The sequence below is a fragment of the Hipposideros armiger genome, unplaced genomic scaffold (assembly GCF_001890085.2).
Source record: "Hipposideros armiger isolate ML-2016 unplaced genomic scaffold, ASM189008v1 scaffold_791, whole genome shotgun sequence".
NCBI classification, from domain to species: Eukaryota; Metazoa; Chordata; class Mammalia; order Chiroptera; family Hipposideridae; genus Hipposideros; species Hipposideros armiger.
The window spans coordinates 680,395-686,036 of record NW_017732141.1 but is presented as its reverse complement, the minus strand read 5'-3'; the positions used below and the strand labels follow the sequence as shown (position 1 = coordinate 686,036).

The 5,642-nt window shown below is 36.9% G+C and overlaps 1 pseudogene; it reads left to right on the top strand.

Moving 5' to 3' along the window:
• The first annotated feature begins 1,607 nt into the window (after nucleotides 1-1,607).
• LOC109374122 (high mobility group protein B1 pseudogene) lies at nucleotides 1,608-2,194 on the top strand (annotated as a pseudogene).
• The last annotated feature ends 3,448 nt before the right edge of the window (nucleotides 2,195-5,642 follow it).

Genomic DNA, 5,642 nt, shown 5'->3' with positions numbered 1-5,642 from the left:
GTTTCTACTTATTGGGTGCAGATTATATTTTTCTGCCAGCAGTAAATGCTATTGATTTAGTACATGTGAGCTCTACACCACACTGGAGCCCTCTGAAATGTAGAGGTGGACGAGAACATAGACTTCTTTCTCTAAAACACAGAAGATAACCCATAGGCTGTTCAGACACCTTTGCTACAGAAAGGTTCATGGCTAAGAGGAACTTGTATATTATCTTTTGAAAAAAGCATAAACATGGAACAAAAGTACATTTTGAATGAGTGTAGGTGATGCTGCTTCTTTTTCAGAAGCCTGCCTAATTTTCTTGACAGAAATTTCAAAGACTTGTGTAAAAATTTTCTTAAAAAAAATGCTTATCAATGCCGTGTGAAAAGAAAGCAAAGCACATAATGAATTCATCATCTCCGAGTGAGTCATCATGAACAAGATACTGCATTATTACCCAGAAAATATGAATCCAGAGAAACCAGAGATCGGGGTTCTCTGGCCACTGGCAAAGTCATGCTTGCTTTCATGAGCAGAGGCTTTTGATCCAATTGTGACTTTGCCCCTTTGTGATGATGACATTCCATCTCCAGCATCAGGAGGCAAACGTTTTAAAGTAACTGGCTATGTCACTTGAAAATCACATCCCAAAGATGTTGGCTGGAAGCCAAGGAGTTACTCCCAGATGCATAAGAAAGTGGTTGCAACCTATAATTAGGTTAATGCTGGGCCAGACCCTGCTTTTGATGAGTTGGCAACTCCCATGATTGCTTCACTTTAAGTGGGCTGGTGCCTGGGAGGAAACTGTACCTACGGGACTTAACAGGAGACAAGCACCAGAAAGCAATTGAAGGGCTGGGATTTCACAAAGATTTCTAACAGCAGAATCATAGAACAGAAAGGTCTCCTGTTCAGGTTCCTGAAACGACATGGGTTTTAAGTCTGAAAGATAAAATCCAGTCTACTTTTTCATTTAGGCCTCCAAAAAGGAGGCTCCACCATCTTCTTTAGTGAAGGTTTTAAGGTTTAATTTATCAAAAAGTTCTTCCATACAATGCATCAGCCTCTTTGTTGCAATTAAGCCCCAGTAAATTTCTCTCACAATATGCTTTCATGTACACGTGTGTGATTCCTTCATATTAAAACTCTTATAGTATCTGTACTATTTTTTCTTTAGAGTCACTTTCTACACTCTGAAACTGTTAATTCCAGTGGTTCAAAATTGATTGTAAGTCCATAAATTCTCAATTCTGATAACATAGTAAGTATTAGACTCTGGTTTTTAGATTTCTTGTTAAAGCGCTGGTCACTTGTACTAGGTAGTGTGTTCTGGTTTATTTGACGCTTTTGTTAATTGACAGATACTATGATGTACACTAAAAATTCCTGTTACCCCCAAAAACAATCAAAATGTAAGAAATGCAACCAAATTAATCTAAAGCAATCAAAATAAAACCAGCAGTGTAGGAAAAAGGCATTATTAGAAGTGTGTCAGAAGAGAGACGAGAGAGCGAGGAGGCTGCGTATGGCTCTGGCTCTCACAGCCATTGCAGCACATTGAACTCCATGGAGACAGCGCCAGGTGAGTGCGACCACCCACACCGGGGACTGTGCTCGCTGAGGGGAAATCATCAAACGTGGGCAAAGGAGACCCGAGAGGCAAACTGTTATCATACGCAGTCTTTGTGCACACCTGCCAGGAGGAGCACAAGAAGAAGCACCCAATTCCTTCAATCAATTTCTTAGAGTTTTCTTAGAGGTCTCCCACCTCTCCGAGCACTTCTTAGAAATTTCTAAGAAGTGCTCGGAGAGGTGGAAGACCGTGTCTGGTAAAGGGAAAAGGAAAATGGATGACCTGGCAACGGTGGACAAGGCCCGATATCAAGAGAAATGAAAACCATATGCCTCCTAAAGGGGAAACAAAGAAGAAGTTCAAGAATCCTAGTGCACCCTGAAGGCCTCCTTCAGCCTTTTTCTTGTTTTGTTCTGAGCATCTCCCAAAAATCAAAGGAGAGCCTCCTGGCCTATCCATGGGTGATGTTGCGAAAGGAGCTGGGATAGATGGGGAATGACACTGCTGCAGGTGACAAGCAGCCTTATGGAAAGAAGAAAAAATACGGAAAGGATATTGCTGCATACAGAGCTAAAGGAAAGACGAATGTGGCAAAAATGGGGGGTTGTGAAGGCTGAAAAGAGCAAGAAAAAGAAGAGGGTGAGGAGGAAGACGAAAAGATGAAGAAGAATAAGAAAATGATGATGATGAATAAGTTGGTTGTAGCTCAGTTTATTTTTTCTCGCCTATAAAGCATTTAATCCCACTTCCCAGGACACAACTCACTCTTTTTAAAGAAAAAAGATGAGATGTAAGTCTGTATAATACATGTTTTTAAACTGCACAGTGTCTTTTTTTGTATAGCTAACACACTACTATGTGCTTTTAGATAGCCCTGTGCTGGTGGTGTTTTCAGTAGCCACTAACCTTGCCTGGTATAGTGTGGAGGTTGTCAGTTAGCATAGAAATTTAAAGCAGGTTCTTATTGGTGCACAGCGCAAACTAGTTATATACGGGGATGGTAGTTTTTTCATCTTCAGTTGTCTCGGATGCAGCTTATATGAAGTCATTGTTCTGGTAACTGAATACCACTCTGTAATCGCAAAAAATAATCGGAGCCGTTTTGCTGGCATTCTGAATGCTTCTAAGTAAATACAATTTTCTTTATTAAAAAGAAAAGAGACAAGTGTGTCAGACCTAGATACACTTCTAATAAAAAGCCCCTAGACTTGCTAAGGTGGTTTTAGATAATACTTGGGGTGCCAAAAAATATGTATACAAGTGGACACTGGTCAACGTCGCTCAAGTTGTAATTTGCCATAATCAGAAGTGTCTGGACATTGATGGCGACCACCTTTGAGCACCTCTTTTTATTACAGAAGTCAAATATGATTTGTATTCATCTTTTGTTATCGGTATATATTGAGTATTACAATTTTAATAGTTTTTTTTTCTTTCTTAAGATGTAAATACATTTTTTGGCACCCTCTGTAAAACTGGTTTAGATTACTTATTGGCTGAGCAAGGAGGAGCCTGTGCCATATCAAACAGCTCTTGCTATACATGGATCAACACCTCTGGTATTGTAGCAAATATAAGAAATTAACAAATAGGCACTTGACCAAAACAGGCTAATGCCCCTTCAGCTACATTCTCTGGTTTATTTGACACCAACTGGCCTGGTTCATGGGGGCCCTGGCTAACGAGTGTACGTCAGTCTCCTGGCATTATCGCCCTCCTAGTCATCACTGCAGTCTCCCAGGTACACAGTGTTCACTTGGAGATCTTAAATGCATGTTCACAGCCATCAGCATCATGTTGTATGGTCTCACTAGACTTGAAGAAAGAGAAACGAGTTAAACAGTGAAAATAACCTTTTCATGGATGTGACATCATAGGCTATGAGTTGCACAATGAGACAAGAGCAAGTTAACTCTGATGGTGACTGAGAGTGGCACCAATACTAAATTTTTGGTCAATCTCTCATGTATGAGAGCAAAATGAGGGAATTGTTCAGTTATTGAAACAAGGAAGCCATTAGGCTCAAGTGGCAATAATGCCATGGCAACCTATATAAACAAACCAAAATCTAAGTCTTGTAAATGCCTCATGGTTATGAAATCAAAATGCTATGGATAAACAATCACAAACAGCCAACTAGGCTTTAAGCTATAGCCATTTAAATAATTTATTTTCTTTTTTTCCACAATATCTGTATATAAATCTTTCCCCAACTCGTGTTGTGGGAGCACTCCTAACCACTTCTAGTTTGGTTCTACCCAATTCAAACAGTTTTGCTCAAATAACCTCTTAATAATAAAACAAGGAGAAGTATGCCAGGCAGTCAATTAATAAAACATTAGTTTACTGGATTTCATAATTTTGTGTTATTTGCAGGTTTAAAAGTGGTTTATTTATTGCAATTCCTTTCCCATTCTAAATAAATATTTACTTTCTTATTTAATTTTATATTTATAATTTTGTGGCCTTTTTTTATTCTAATCTGTTTTTTTATGCATAAATCCATGTTTTTCCTCTAAAATAGCATTACACTATGGATATATATTTTTTCAAGTGTATATTATAATTCGATATCTGCATTATACTTTTTTAATTATACTATTATTTTATTTTTCCTTCACCCTTATTATACATATATATATATATAATTAGTTTCAGGTGTGGAGTATAGTGTGGGAGTGAAGTCAATGGAATTGTAATAGATTTGTATGATATTGGGTGGGGGGAGTGGGAGGGCGGATTGGGAGAGGGGGTTGTCACTTTGAGGCATTTTTTCTAAAGAGGATCCTTCCTGATTGTATAAATTTCGGGATCCCACTCAGTCCATACTGAAAATTGTGTCCAATGCCTATATTACAACCTTTGAGGATTCTGTGAGTAAAGAGTAGTTAACTATATACACTATTTCTACTTTGTTTTTAGCTTTGGCATAAGATGGACTCCAAGTAGTTTTTCTCTTTATTAAAATACAAAATGATCTTTTAAAACCCTACTCATGCTTTATTTATTTATTCAGTTAGTTAGTTAGTTAGCTAGTCTTTACTGTTTGAATTTAAGTTTAATATTTAGTTCTTCACACATGGAACTTGCTTTTGTTTATAAACAGTATTTTCTAATTTGTTAATATAAGCAGTATCTTTTTCTGCTTCTCATAATCTTACCTCTGTGATGTGAGAATGTGAGAGAAATCTTTTAAGCAAGGATGCTAGAATAAATGTTAGTTTTTTAAAAAGTCATTTTATATAGTCTGCTCAGCAATGTCACTGAGATTCTGATCAGAATATTTGTTAAACCACTAGACATATTCCTCACAGCACCTTTTAATATGAATAAAACTAAAACTTAATTTATCTTTCCACAAGCAAAGAGCATCATCTTTACATTTCCTATGCCATAAAATATATTTACAAAATGCCAGTCTATATAATATTATATTGTGCATATTATATCAAAGAGCATATGCTCTCTTTACCGAGAGGACTAGAAAAGGCTTACTTCCAAACACCTCATTACTATTCTTTTGTAAATATTTGTTGAATGCATATTTTTACAGATAAAAAATATGGGACTAGTTATCTTTTGTATTAGTTTTCTATTATTGCTGCAGCAAATTACCAAAAATTTGTGGCTTAAAATAACATCCATATACTATCTCTTCATTTCAGTGGGTTGGAAGTCCTGTGGCTCTCACAACGGCAGCACCAAGGTGGTGGTGGCAGCGAGACTTCATGGTGGGTCTTGTTGTGAATTCACTTCCAAACTTACTCAGGTTTGGCAGATTCAATTTCATTGGCATTATTTTAACTTTTATCAAATTTCTATAATGTCTAACAGTAGAAAATGGCTAGATTCTTCTATTTCTCTCTGAAAAACTTCACTATACACTTATGAGCCAACTAGAGTGAAAAGGCAAATAACACATTAATATTATTATTAATAGAGTTTTGATCTTATGGATCTTGTGAATGGGGTTTGGGATTCCCAAGGGGTCGACAGACAACACTTAGAGAAACATGCTCAAGTGAAACAACACACAAAAGTTTATTTAATAGAATGACAAGAAAAGAATCATAAAAAAGTGTTC